Raw genomic sequence first — 16,693 nt, forward strand, 5'->3', positions numbered from 1 at the left:
CTCAAAATAGTCTCATAATTCAACAACCCTGTCAATAGTCTTATAATACAACAACTCAGTCAATAGTCTTATAACACAACAACCCTGTCAATAGTCTCATAATACAACAACCCTGTCAATAGTCTCATAATACAACACCTGTGTCAATAGTCTCATAATACAACAACCCTGTCAATAGTCTCATAATACAACAACCCTGTCAATAGTCTCAGAATACAACAACCCTGTCAATAGTCTCAGAATACAACAACCCTGTCAATAGTCTCATAATACAACACCTGTGTCAATAGTCTCATAATACAACAACCCTCAAAATAGTCTCATAATACAACAACCTTGTCAATAGTCTCATAAAACAACAACCCTGTCAATAGTCTCATAATTCAACAACCCTGTCAATAGTCTTATAATACAACAACTCAGTCAATAGTCTTATAACACAACAACCCTGTCAATAGTCTCATAATACAACAACCCTGTCAATAGTCTCAGAATACAACAACCCTGTCAATAGTCTCAGAATACAACAACCCTGTCAATAGTCTCGTAATACAACAACCCTCAAAATAGTCTCATAATACAACAACCCTCAAAATAGTCTCATAACACAACAACCCTGTCAATAGTCTCATAAAACAACAACCCTGTCAATAGTCTCATAATTCAACAACCCTGTCAATAGTCTTATAATACAACAACTCAGTCAATAGTCTTATAACACAACAACCCTGTCAATAGTCTCATAATACAACAACCCTGTCAATAGTCTCATAATACAACAACCCTCAAAATAGTCTCAGAATACAACAACCCTCATAATAGTCTCATAATACAACAACCCTCAAAATAGTCTCATAATACAACAACCTTGTCAATAGTCTCATAAAACAACAACCCTGTCAATAGTCTCATAATTCAACAACCCTGTCAATAGTCTTATAATACAACAACTCAGTCAATAGTCTTATAACACAACAACCCTGTCAATAGTCTCATAATACAACAACCCTGTCAATAGTCTCAGAATACAACAACCCTGTCAATAGTCTCATAATACAACAACCCTGTCAATAGTCTCGTAATACAACAACCCTCAGATAGTCGCATAATACAACAACCCTCAAAATAGTCTCATAATACAACAACCCTGTCAATAGTCTCATAACACAACAACCCTGTCAATAGTCTTATAATACAACAACCCTGTCAATAGTCTCATAACACAACAACCCTGTCAATAGTCTTATAACACAACAACCCTGTCAATAGTCTTATAATACAACAACCCTGTCAATATTCTCATAATACAACAACTCTGTCAATATTCTCATAATACAACAACCCTGTCAATAGTCTCATAATACAATCACCCTGTCAATAGTCTTATAATACAACAACCATGTCAATAGTCTTATAATACAACAACTGTGTCAACAGTCTCATAATACAACACTGTGTCAATAGTCACATAATACAATACCTGTGTCAATATTCTCATAATACAACAACCCTGTCAATAGTCTCATAATACAATCACCCTGTCAATAGTCTCTTAATACAACAACTGTGTCAATAGTCTCAGAATACAACAATTGTTTCAAATGTCTTTATAATACAACAAGGCATTGCAAAAGATACAAATCCCTATGCACCAAGAACTAATCACCAATATAAATCTATTCATAGTAACAATGACCTTAATTTTGATCCTCGGCAGTTGGAACACACGCTATAGTGCAAGAGATGATATGGTTGTTAATAAACTATAATTAGATTGTTAAGGAACTCGGTAGGACGAAGACAACAAAAATTGATTGTGTTAGTGACCTCAATGACCCAAGATGGTTAAAGCATGGATATTTACAAAAGATGATGATTTCTGCATAAGTGTGGACAGTGCAATAAGACAATTAATGAAGTTGGTACAGTAAAGATGCATGAAAAGTCTTGTTTATAATAACAGTGACCTTGATTGTTACACCAGATGATTGAAACAAGTACTCGTAAATAAGATAATGGTTTAAATGGTTCGAAATTTCAGAACAATTGAATAATAAATCAAGGCAGTAGATCGAGGGATGACGTCAATTGGTTACATATGTATGGGATGATCCCCGAGTCCCCTCACTGTTGTATGCAATAAAAAATAACTGTGTCACTTAAGTCCGCAAAGTACATCAGTTTTAAACCCACCAATACTTTGGAGGGATTGAGATAAGCCTATCTTACAGTCATGTCTAATGTGATACATGTTGATCTAATAATGAGTTGGTTAGCACATACATGTATATCTATTATAGAGTGTAATTGAGCAACACAATATATTGTTATGCTCGATGCATTTCTTTAGTAAGGACTGGTAAAGCGCAAGCAATCATAACTAATTCATGATATAACACAAAAGATTGCAATATCGCATACAGCTGCAACGAGTAGGGAGCTCCACAATGCAGTGTGTAACAGGTTGGTAGCAGCCTGTCATAATTACCGTTACATACAAGAGATTATTGTTGGTCGGTGTTAAGTTTGGGTGTGACATATATGATACGACTATATCATTCCAAGTCTGTGGAGCAATTAAGGATAAAACCCCCTTATTAGGTAGTAATGACAAAACGCCTAAGTAGATAAGAATTAAAGAGCTAGCCATCAGACAAGGGTAGAAGTGATATGAGTTCTTTTAAAGGTATCACACCTGATAAAAGGTCATATACCACCGGGGCTGTAACACTAGGTAAATCTGTATACCACCAGGGCTGTAACACTAGGTAAATCTGTATACCACCGGGGCTGTAACACCAGGTAAATCTGTATACCACCGGGGCTGTAACACTAGGTAAATCTGTATACCACCAGGTCTGTAACACTAGGTAAATCTATATACCACCGGGGCTGTAACACTAGGTAAATCTGTATACCACCGGGGCTGTAATACTAGGTAAATCTGTATACCACCGGGGCTGTAACACTAGGTAAATCTGTATACCACTGGGGCTGTAACACTAGGTAAATCTGTATACCACCGGGACTGTAACACTAGGTAAATCTGTATACAACCGGGGCTGTAACACTAGGTAAATCTATATACCACCGGGGCTGTAACACTAGGTAAATCTATATACCACCGGGGCTGTAACACTAGGTAAATCTATATACCACTGGGGCTGTAACACCAGGTTAATCTGTATACCACCGGGGCTGTAACACCAGATAAATCTATATACCACCGGGGCTGTACACTAGGTAAATCTATATACCACCGGGGCTGTAACACTAGGTAAATCTATATACCACTGGGGCTGTAACACCAGGTTAATCTGTATACCACCGGGGCTGTAACACCAGATAAATCTATATACCACCGGGGCTGTACACTAGGTAAATCTGTATACCACCGAGGCTGTAACACCAGGTAAATCTATATACCACCGGGGCTGTAACACCAGGTAAATCTATATACCACTGGGGCTGTAACACTAGGTAAATCTATATACCACCGGGGCTGTACACTAGGTAAATCTGTATACCACCGGGGCTGCAACACTAGGTAAATCTGTATACCACCGGGGCTGTAATACTAGGTAAATCTGTATACCACCGGGGCTGTAACACTAGGTAAATCTGTATACCACTGGGGCTGTAACACTAGGTAAATCTGTATACCACCGGGACTGTAACACTAGGTAAATCTGTATACAACCGGGACTGTAACACTAGGTAAATCTGTATACAACCGGGGCTGTAACACTAGGTAAATCTATATACCACCGGGGCTGTAACACTAGGTAAATCTATATACCACCGGGGCTGTAACACTAGGTAAATCTATATACCACTGGGGCTGTAACACCAGGTAAATCTGTATACCACCGGGGCTGTAACACCAGATAAATCTATATACCACCGGGGCTGTACACTAGGTAAATCTGTATACCACCGAGGCTGTAACACTAGGTAAATCTGTATACCACCGGGGCTGTAACACCAGGTAAATCTATATACCACCGGGGCTGTAACACCAGGTAAATCTGTATACCACCGGGGCTGTAACACTATGTAAATCTGTATACCACCGGGGCTGTAACACTAGGTAAATCTGTATACCACTGGGGCTGTAACACAAGGTAAATCTATATACCACCGGGGCTGTAACACTAGGTAAATCTGTATACCACCGGGGCTGTAACACCAGGTAAATCTATATACCACTGGGGCTGTAACACTAGTAAATCTGTATACCACCGGGGCTGTAACACTAGGTAAATCTATATACCACTGGGGCTGTAACACTAGGTAAATCTGTATACCACCGGGGCTGTAACACTAGGTAAATTAGTAAACCACCGGGGCTGTAACACTAGGTAAATCTGTATACCACCGGGGCTGTAACACTAGGTAAATCTGTATACCACCGGGGCTGTAACACTAGGTAAATCTATATACCACCGGGGCTGTAACACAAGGTAAATCTGTATACAACCGGGGCTGTAACACTAGGTAAATTAGTAAACCACCGGGGCTGTAACACTAGGTAAATCTGTATACCACCGGGGCTGTAACACTAGGTAAATCTATATACCACCGGGGCTGCAGCATTAGGTAAATATTAACTTTAAAGAAATTGTTAGTAATCTGAACCCTGATGTATTTGGACATCATGTCACAGCCAATATAATGCTGTTACCCTTGGTAGGGGAGGTAACTCTATACCAATAATACTGAAGTGAGAACACACATGAACTACATGATAAAAGACTACTGAATTTCCCCTTTTCTATATATAACCTTTATCTGTAGTGTTGTTTATATCAATACCCAATGATGGTCGTGATTGTACAATCTTCCCTGTATCAGTGAACACTTTTTTGTCAAGTACGTGGCCATTTCCTGTAATTTAAGGTATATATGATCTGTTTCTGATGTAAATAAAGGGATTCACAGTTAGTTTTAGAGGGTCTCGAGTATCTAACTATACACACAATTAAGTGGCCACCCTCAGATGTCTGCCTGTAACACTTATGATCATTGCCTTCACAGTTTCACAGAAACAGCAGCTTCCACATTGTCGTAAACAGGAGTCAGAATTTAACTTAAGTTTGACTACATCTGGATCATCATTCTATTTACTTACTTTTATTGTGTTGTTTTTGGAAATATATTACGTAGTACATCTGTGGTAAGGTAGATTACATGATTCAATTGTAATGGCCAGCTCCTGGGAGAATTTATACCAGGCAATTATAATTCACTGAATCTTTTTATTGAATTCCTTATTTGACCCTAGGACATTTATTTACAACAATGTTCTTCATCGCAAGTTGAAAGGAGTAATTGAATTTATTAAATAATCTTTAAAAAAACGTATTGAGTAATTTAAGTTGTTATCTGCAATTAGCTTCCAATTTGTTGATAGTTGAGTACAGTTGACCCTTTCCTACAGTAGACCACACTGACTGGTCTCAGTCCCAGACTGACAGTGATAACAAAGGATACTGGGTGCACATTTATATCATAAGATATTCCAGGTTTGTCATGGATATGTCAGATAAGAGCATGTTAGTTATGGCACCATCCAGTACCAGCATACAGGCTTCTCCTTGTCCAGAAATAGTGTGACCTTTGTCCCAAAGACATTCTACTCCCTACATACCTATCAGTTCATCTTTCCACATATAGTTTTAATAAGAACTTGGGCCACTGTCCTGCTGTAGTGGTCTGGGACAATGGCAAATGTCCTCTTGTCTTATTGTCAGAGACTGACTTACAGTTGTACACGTAGCGGGCGCTGAGAGACCAGCTATTGCTACAACCGTGTGTCTGATCCACGATCTTCTTCTATTGGCAATGTATTGTCCCTCGTAATTAAATAAGCATTGTATAGAAATATATCTTATCTATTATTCCTATAGCTGGAATCCATGTATTTATTATGGACAATTACTTATCAGAATTAATTGTTATCAGGCTCTTTATAGAAATTCAGAATTATAGCACAGATGTGATTGGAAATTCAATGGTTCTTTTATTTCTAATCAGGGTAATTTAAAATCATTAAATATATAAACTTTAAATATATTTGAATTCTAATTCCTACCCATGTGGTAATTAAGTGCAGATTGAAGGTCCTGTTAGTTCCATACATTCCCCAAGGTGACGGCCTGCATTGCATTTAAGTGAGATTTGTTGTATTGTGTACACTTCTTCTGTCAGAATATTTTTTTGTGTTTGTAAGAAAATAAAATCTGAAATAAATGCTATGATGATCAAATGCTGAAAAATTATCACAAAAATCTTTACTTTTAAGAGACCTAGGTTATTTTGTTTCTTGGTCAATTATTTCTGGTAGGTTTTATACTTCTTAGATACAGACAATTTGATACTTTAATTCATATAGGATCAGTGTCATTAATGTCTTGTTGACATTTTCTTATTAAATAAATAATTCGAATTGTATAATTGAATTTTTAAAAAGGATATCAGTTGGACATTATTTTTTAAACCTGTGAAAGAATGTAGGAGTAGGTAGTAATATAATTTTTGAGTGTGATTAAGTCACGTTAATTGCCAAGTGGGTGTTGGCCGTGGCCCAGTTCTAATACAGTCAGATTAATTGGTTAATACACATACCAATTATAATCTTGTAAATCCCTGTAAGCCTGAATAGTTTTCTGGTTAACCGTATTTATAAGTTAGATTTAAGTACCTTGTCTTCTACAGCTATAACAATATAACTTTTCTGTATAATTGTTTTGGCAGGATGAAGGTGAACTGGATTTTGGTTAAAATGCGTATACTTATACGGTATAACGTTTATTCCTGTCGGTGTGAAAGTCCTTGTGGCTGTTTTGTCTAGCTTAATTAGGTTCCACATGGTTTGTTACCTTTAATTTTACTTACTACTGGTTCTTATGCAGTCTAAGCTTTTAGTCAAATTTTTCAGCCAATGTAATTTCGGTCGGTTTCGTCAAAGATTTTTGTGCCATGTATTTATCAGGGATTTAAGAAAGTCTGGCGGCCATGGGTCATACATCTATACTGAAATGAAATGGCCCGTAACATTTGAGAATTCTAATAAAGAATTACATGATCTGACCTTTTAAAATATTTGAAAACATAAAGGAGCCTTTAGTTTAGCTTAAATTTGTTGATAAATCTCTTATCTATCAAAAATTTTATTATGTAGTACTTGCTCTTTGTTTCAATACAACTGTCTATTTGGCATTTGTCGTTAAATCTTCAGCTTATCATAATCTTTTGATTATAGATCCAATGTTCTCAGTGCCTTAAATCCAGGTCTGTCTTATACTAGACAGGTACAACTCACAACTTGAGTGCTTTCCCTGCTGGATAATAATAGCCTATATGAATAAGTGCTTATTTAATTTCCTGCAGTCAGGGAATTAAATATTAGGCGTTTCATTTTGTATAGAAAACTGAACAGTTTACAGGCATTGGTGCAGATTGCATGACCTTGTGGGCTGCACACTTATTGCACTATCAGTGAGTGTGTCGGGGGGGGGGGGGGGGGGGGGGGGGGGGGGGCAGGTCTGGGCCGAGGCTGGTAGTTTACAGGTATGGAAAGGTGATCAGTACAGCGACATGGCTCGTTTACAGCCAAGTTTCCGTGTATGTGTGTCGAAACAAGGCTTCTCTCTACAGTCAACATACACTAACAACTTTTCCAATTACCACACGTGAGGCATCCAATTTTGACATTAATCCAAAGGCATGTTGCTTTTCTCTCAAGCAAGCAAACATCCTAACGCCTTAGAATGAGTGAATGTAATTGGCGAAACATTCGTCCACTTGTACGTCCGCCTGGCATTCTCTGTCTATCAGTCCACAGAGATATTTTAGGTAGAAGTCCAATTTACATTCCATGTAATACAAGATCAACTAATTCCAGACCGGAAGGTCTCTAGGAGCTAGCATGTTAGGACAAAGTTGAACATTTTATGGAAAAAGAAACTTCCTTCCAGTGATACTGGTGTAAACAAGTTGAACAACCATTACAGTTCAAATATAGCTTTCAAGGATGAATTAATCTGTTCTGGGAACTGACAAAGTATTCTGATAAAATCACCAACATTTATTAAGGAAAACAACATTTTGCTAATGCAACATAAACAATATTCAATGTCCAAATCTGTTATACCTGTCTGAAGGAGTCCAATTTGGGTTTACCAATACTGGTGTGTTTTTAAGACAAGACTCATTCAAAGTATGCTGGCTCCTCTAATAGAAGCACTGATTCAATTAGTAAACCAGGAGTCAAGTTAATACTGATGAAATTCAACACAAGCCTGTTCATTTGACAGGGGAAATACTGGTACCAGCACAAATTTAGTTTACAACATCGTAATCTGTTCATTTAAGATAAAAATAAACTTGGATAAAAACAATTCATGAATTTGTGTTAATTGATGACAGTTTTCTTTTACGTGTATGCAAAATGTGAATCAGAATCAAAACGTCAGAAACATAGATTGGAAGATTAATATAGAAAAATTTAAATATCAGGAAGAGCTGCTAAAAGCTGAAGTAAAAAAACAGCGGTTCTTTGTAAAATATATATTACCACATTTTATCAAATGCTGTATGAGATGCTTCTCCAAATTCTTAGATTTGAAAATAAAATAGCGTAATCTAACATTTATAACATGTTTACCAGTAATAAAGCATCAGAAAAATCTATATCATCACTTTATAATGACTTTTGAGGTATAAATACATCACAACTGTATATCTGGTGAATTTTTGGTAATTAAAACTTTCGGAAATTTTACTGCAATGAAATTCTCCCAATTTTTCTGATCAGATGCCAATGAAGTGATTGCAGATTTAATGTGGTTGTCTTGCTGCTCGTTACACTGTGGTTTGTAATCAAATATGCATCTGGTAACAATTTTGTAAGCACAAACCACAGCAGAAAACATTACCATGATACTAGTGTATACCAACAGATATTGTTTTACATTTTACATGAGAAGCCCTCTTAAGATATGAAGGCAGTTCAGCTTGCACTTACAGATCTAATGCCCTGTTAACACAGATAGTTTAGCTATTTTAAGAAATAACTTGATTAATTCCTAACTCAAGCAAGGAAAAGATTTTTCATTTATTGAATTATATAACCTTTCCCCCATCCAAACAGATCATCTGTTTTGGAATGAGAATTATTGTTAATAATCAGTCACATAATTAGGTCAAGGACTTAACGATTGATGAAAACCTGTGAATGCTTCAGTAAGTTTTGGAAACAAACATTAGAAATGCCTACATAGCGTCTACATGGCCAACAACAGATGTAGCAGCACAGTGACAGCTATTACTTTGTATTATAGGAGGCTGCATTAGGATACAGCTATAACTGTCCAACTCCTTACACTCTCAACAATTTATTGTGCACATGATCATTACCTAAGATAACTGTGCACTTGTGATTTATTTTCAATTTTTCCCTTTTTCTTTAGAGAAATTCTACTTTCAAGGGATTCTTGCTTGTCTGGTTCAAAGGTAAAAAAAGATAACTGGACACATATTCAAGGTCACAGGGGTCAAATTTGTTAAAACATTGAAATAGCTTGTCTGAATTACCAAAAGACCTAGAACCATGATGTTTGTCTTAAAGGATTCTGGAAAGAATGCTATCCAAACAAAGTTTGTGAAAAGATATGACCTTGACCTCTGTTATTATAGATATTGGCCAGTAAAGTAACTGAAATTAAAGTCCATTTTGTTAAATGATGGTGAAGTCATTTGACAGCCTAACAAAATGCTATATTTCAAGCAGTTTTGAAAAGTTAATTAATTGATAACAATTATTAACTGTTTTTATTGTACTAGGCGACTTAAAAGTGATTTTCTAGCCCATTTAAATCTCCAAGACTAGAGGAGTCTGTGTTAAAATTAATGCTTTTTGCAGCCTTGTGAGTTAGTTGTGTGCCCTATGGATTTACAAAGTATATATAGCTATGATTAGATATGTGCCGTTTACATCATACTAACCCCATCATATCCCAGGAGGCCTGGTGCATCTGCAACTCTCTTTACCTAATTTCACAAAAACTGGAACTTTTTCAAGCTGAAACAATTATAAGGGATATGTCGGCAACATCAGTCCAGCTACTACAACGGTATTATGAATGATTACTATAAGATTGGTAAAACAGTACTACCTCACACAGCTCTGATACTGTCTCTCACCCCAACACCAGTAGAAATACAACACTATCTCTCACCCCAACACCAGTAGGGATACAACAGTTGTATGGGTTTAAACAGTACTACCTCACACAGCTCTGATACTGTCTCTCATCCCAACACCAGTAGGGATACAACACTATCTCTCACCCCAACACCAGTAGGGATACAACAGTTGTATGGGTTTAAACAGTACTACCTCACACAGCTCTGATACTGTCTCTCATCCCAACACCAGTAGGGATACAACACTATCTCTCACCCCAACACCAGTAGGGATACAACAGTTGTATGGGTAAAACAGTACTACCTCACACAGCTCTGATACTGTCTCTCACCCCAACACCAGTAGGGATACAACACTATCTCTCACCCCAACACCAGTAGGGATGCAACACTGTCTCTCACCCCAACACCAGTAGGGATACAACAGTTGTATGGGTAAAACAGTACTACCTCACACAGCCTATTATACTATCTCTCACCCCAACACCAGTAGGGATACAACACTATCTCTCACCTCAACACCAGTAGGGATACAACAGTTGTATGGGTAAAACAGTACTACCTCACACAGCTCTGATACTGTCTCTCACCCCAACACCAGTAGGGATACAACAGTTGTATGGGTAAAACAGTACTACCTCACACAGCCTATTATACTATCTCTCACCCCAACACCAGTAGGGATACAACACTATCTCTCACCTCAACACCAGTAGGGATACAACAGTTGTATGGGTAAAACAGTACTACCTCACACAGCTCTGATACTGTCTCTCACCCCAACACCAGTAGGGATACAACACTATCTCTCACCCCAACACCAGTAGGGATACAACAGTTGTATGGGTAAAACAGTACTACCTCACACAGCCTATTATACTATCTCTCACCCCAACACCAGTAGGGATACAACACTATCTCTAACCCCAACACCTGTAGGGATACAACAGTTGTATGGGTAAAACAGTACTACCTCGCACAGCTCTGATACTGTCTCTCATCCCAACACCAGTAGGGATACAACAGTTGTATGGGTAAAACAGTACTACCTCACACAGCTCTGATACTGTCTCTCACCCCAACACCAGTAGGGATACAACAGTTGTATAGGTAAAACAGTACTACCTCACACAGCTCTGATACTGTCTCTCACCCCAACACCAGTAGGGATACAACACTATCTCTCACCCCAACACCAGTAGGGATACAACAGATGTATGGGTAAAACAGTACTACCTCACACAGGTCTGATACTGTCTCTCACCCCAGCACCAGTAGGGATACAACAGTTGTATGGGTAAAACAGTACTACCTCACACAGCTCTGATACTGTCTCTCACCCCAACACCAGTAGGGATACAACACTATCTCTCACCCCAATACCAGTAGGGATACAACACTATCTCTCACCCCAACACCAGTAGGGATAGAACAGTTGTATGGGTAAAACAGTACTACCTCACACAGCTTTGATACTGTCTATCACCCCAACGCCAGTAGGGACACAGCACTATCTCTCACCCCAACACTATTAGGGATACAACAGTTGTATGGGTAAAACTGTACTACTTCACACAGCCTATTATACGATCTCTCACTCCAACACCAGTAGGGATACAACACTATCTCTCACTCCAACACCTGTAGGGATACAACAGTTGTATGGGTAAAACAGTACTACCTCACACAGCTCTGATACTGTCTCTCACCCCAACACCAGTAGGGATACAACACTATCTCTCACCCCAACACCAGTAGGGATACAACACTATCTCTCACCTCAACACCAGTAGGGATACAACAGTTGTATGGGTAAAACAGTACTACCTCACACAGCTCTGATACTGTCTCTCACCCCAACACCAGTAGGGATACAACACTATCTCTCACCTCAACACCAGTAGGGATACAACAGTTGTATAGGTAAAACAGTACTACTTCACACAGCTCTGATACTGTCTCTCACCCCAACACCAGTAGGGATACAACAATTGTATGGCTACATTGTAGTGCTATGAGATACTGATCATTGTACAGGAATATTTTAAAGAAAGTTACTTTTTCCTGTTTTTAAATTGACAAAAAATAAATCATCTTTTGATGTTTTCAGGGGCGCTGAGTACAGCAGGAGAATTAATTTAGAATAATGAATGACAAGTATCTATTGTTTGATAAATCCATCTATAAAATGACATTGCATGTGTAAAGGTCGTCCAACAAGGCACTGCTGATGTGACATTATTATAGTCCACATTTAGTATTGCCATACTTTGACTGCCTGTTTAGCCTCACATGCTTAAGTCAATATGTAGATTGTGTGTTGTACATATTAACATCAAATTTTTAGGTCACCTGAGACGAAGTCTCAGTTGACCTATTGCAATCGCCTTTTGTCCGGCGTCGTGCGTCGTAAACAATTTACATTTTCAACTTCTTCTTAAAAACTGCTGAACTAAATTCAGTGAAATTTTACAGGAAGCTTCCATGGCTGAGGGTGAAACAAAATTGTGAATTATATGGTCCCCACCCCCCAGGGGCCTGAGGGGCGGGGCCAAAAAGGGTCAAATTGACTAAAATTTCAAAAATCTTCTTCTCTACTCTCAGATATGGTAGAATCAAATACTTTTCATAGATGGAAGGGTCTTAAGGTGCTTTACCAAAATTGTGAATTTCATGACCCTGGGGTCTCACGTTTGCCCCTGGGGAGGGGGTAAACTTTACTATAGTTTATATAGGGAAATCACATTTTTGACTATTATTTGTTGGATATCTATTGGAATTCATTCTAACTTGGTTCAAATTATCAGCATGGGATGACAGTTTGATGGTATGTACATGTTGGCCCTGGTTGACCCCCAGGGGCTGGTGGGCGGGGCCAAAAAGGGTCAAATTGACTGAAATTTCAAAAATCTTCTTCTCTACTCTCAGATATGTTAGAATCAAATACTCTTCATAGATGGAAGGGTCTTAAGGTACGTTACCAAAATTGTGAATTTCATGACCCTGGGGTCTCACGTTTGCCCCTGGGTAGGGGGTAAACTTTACTATAGTTTATATAGGGAAATCACATTTTTGACTATTATTTGTTGGATTTCTATTGGAATTTATTCTAACTTGGTTCAAATTATCAGCATGGGATGACAGTTTGATGTTATGTACATGTTGGCCCTGGTTGACCCCCAGGGGCTAAAGGAGCGGGGCCAAAAAGGGTCAAATTGACTGAAATTTCAAAAATCTTCTTCTCTACTCTCAGATATGTTAGAATCAAATACTCTTCATAGATGAAGGGGTCTTATGGTGCTTAACCAAAATTGTGAATTTCATGACCCTGGGGTCTCACGTTTACCCCTGGGTAGGGGGGGAAACTTTACTATAGTTTATATAGGGAAATCACATTTTTGACTATTATTTGTTGGATTTTTATTGGAATTCATTCTAACTTTGTTAACGTTATCAGCTTGGGATGACAGTTTGATGTACATGTTAGCCCTGACTGACCCCCAGGGGCTGATGGACGGGCCAAAAAGGGTCAAATTAACTAAAATTTCAAAAATCTTCTTCTTACAACCCAAATAAGGTAGAATTAAATACTCTTCACAGATCGAAGGGTCTTAAGGTGCTTTACCATAATTGTGAATTTCCTAGCCCTGGGGTCTCGCGTTTGCCCATGGGAGGGGATAAACTTTACTATAGTTATAGGGAAATCACATTTTTGACTATCATTTGTTTTATTTGTTTTGAAATTCATTCTTTCATTCAAATTTACTGAAATATTTCAAAAATCAGGTGACCGTTAAGGCCCATGGGCCTCTTGTTTTTTTTCAAATTTGCATATATAAATTCAACACTTAATTTTGTAAACAAAACCAGTGAATACAGATATCCTATAGTGTGTATATTACCTAACCTGTACTGCCTGTGACATTTTGGTCAGATGGCACTACAAATCTTCTGAACCATCTCTTGAACCATTTCTGTGGACACCAGTCTTCATATTTTGTTGTGTGGACATAAAACCCCATACAGAAAAAAAACAAGTAGCTCATTCTCTTCTCCAATATACACATCATTTAATGAAATACAGATAATTCCTAAATTCTGCAAGGATATTTCTCGAGATAAAAGTTATCTTTAAGACCCTGTCTACATAGCAATCATAAGTTGAAGGCATACACTGTACAATGGGTAGGCTCCTTCCAGTACAACAGCTATAGGGTTTAAATATTTCCTACAATCCAAATCTCATCAAGTTTTGAAGACTTAAAACAATCGTACATCATCAGACACTTCAACAGTCACTTGATATATAGACCTATAATTAGATAATAACAAATGTCAGTTAACATAATGAAGTAAAAATGAACTAAAGCTGTGTAATTCTAGTATTCAATTGCTCTTTTGTCCTGTTTAGATTGATAATAACCACTTTTGAAGACAAACAATATTTTCATTTTTTTCTCCCTTCTTAAATTTTCAAATTATCCTTTGCACTCTTGTGAAGTGCAGACAAGTAACACAGGTGGGGCTACTGTACTCTTGTTGGAGGCAGATGTTCGGTTTGAAATGTCGTTTGAAAGTAAAAGAACCTGAAACTAAAAAAATGGGAAAGGGGAATAAATACATTATTCAGATGGATTAGGGTTCAAAAAGTTATTATTTGGTTGACAGGAAACCAAAAGATTCATTAACTGGCAATGCCCAATCATCTGTTGTTGATCTATACGAAAACAAAAAGAATACCTACATAAAATTGAAATCATATTTCAAACTCAAAATTCACACAGATTAAAGGGGTCAGATATCAATTTGAATGGAGACTCCTGAAAATGTACGGAGGGGAATAGGACCAGGTGCTCCTGAAGAGTAAGCATCCCCTGCTTTATAGACATACAAATCTAGGTCAAATCCGTCATACAAATTTAGGTCAAATCCGTCAAACAAGTCTAGGTCAAATCCGGGTTAAGTCACAATCTCAATTGACAGTTAGGCTGGTGACAACAATTCAACAAGTATCAAACATATCTGACCTCATATCACACAAGGAAATAGAATATTTCCAAATTAGATCATCATGTTGACCATAAACCTTCCCTGTGGTCTTTATCAACCTGCAGCTCTGGGATCCTTGTGTTGTTTGTTTATCTCAGTGGGCCGCCAGATCTATAGAAACCAAACCTCTACCACTGAAAATACAATGTCGGCCATAAAAACCTCTTACTTCATTTTTCCAATTTGATAACTATTTGAATCCATCCAGTTTAGTGACAGGGAACAGGCTATCCAATATTTGCTCAAGCTCAAGCCGAATTACAGAAAACAGGATATTAAGAATTTGTATTGAAAATTCAAGTTACATAAAGCACAAAGTTTTTGTTGAAGCTCTGATTGACAGATTGTGTTGACAGGATAAGTGCATGTTGAAAATCTGAGTCACTGAAAACTACATTATTTGTATCAAAATCAGATTGACAAAAAGTGAACTTAGAGTGCTCAGGGATTAAAGTAATAAAATGTTTCTGTCTTCATTCCAAGCGTAAAGGCAGATAGCTATACACAGACACTGCAGTAATACCCAGATCAAATGATGTTACCCAAAATCGTTTCATTTAATGTATACCAAAAATAGCTGAATCCACTTTGGATGGGTAGTGGAACACCACTATCTTTTACTCTGTTGAAACATTTACCTGTGTAGAGGCCATAGGCCAATGGAGTCAACATATATATAGCCCATGTTTTATACTATCCCTTTCAGCTGCTTCTTAACTTAGAAACCTGATAGTGTCAAATTTATGCTTATGACGTCAGTACTGAAGATCTAGGCCTCTAATGTCACAATAATAAATAGAAAATAAAAATATTTACTGTATTTTTGAATGGCATCTTTGTACAAGGTTCATGTCAACATCTTAGAATCTTTTGTTTGTGCAGGTCATTTCTTCTTGAACACATTGTTATGGTGATAAGAATGTATGGTGAATGCTGATAGCCAGATACATATCAGTACTTGTTGCAAGGTTCAAATGGCTTTCTCAGTAGGCCAAGGTTGAGTACATAGCTCCATAGTGATACTCCCATTGTTGAGATTCGTAGGGGAGCTTACCACTGAACCTAGATGTTCCTTGGAACATTTTCAAATATTCAAGATATAGATACTTACAAAATTAAGGGCTATATCAATTACATTCAGGCTTCATTATTGGTAACCCATGTATCAGAAATCCCATGTCGGTTTGGCAGTTTTTTCTTGGTCACTACGTAAGACTTCCACATCAAGACAATTGATGGGGAACAGACACTGAAGTATGTAAGAATTGACCTTTGTCTCAGAAATAACTACTTTCTTTGCACTTCTAAACTGTCAGATCTTTTATGTTTCTAAGACTCCTGGTATCTAGTTATTTTCATGTGCCAAAACCTCTTCTGTCGACTACTGATCTTTCTTGGTTTAATCCAGATTACAGCTACAACTGTGTAAAATGGA

The 16,693-nt window shown here is 37.6% G+C and overlaps 1 protein-coding gene across 1 annotated transcript in view; it reads left to right on the forward strand.

Annotated features, from left to right (window-relative positions):
* LOC117334499 (sodium/calcium exchanger 1-like) overlaps window positions 1-16,693 on the forward strand; it is a 185,966-nt gene that overhangs the window by 119,941 nt on the left and 49,332 nt on the right. The window lies entirely within an intron of this gene.

Source organism: Pecten maximus, chromosome 9 (assembly GCF_902652985.1).
Source record: "Pecten maximus chromosome 9, xPecMax1.1, whole genome shotgun sequence".
NCBI lineage: Eukaryota > Metazoa > Mollusca > Bivalvia > Pectinida > Pectinidae > Pecten > Pecten maximus.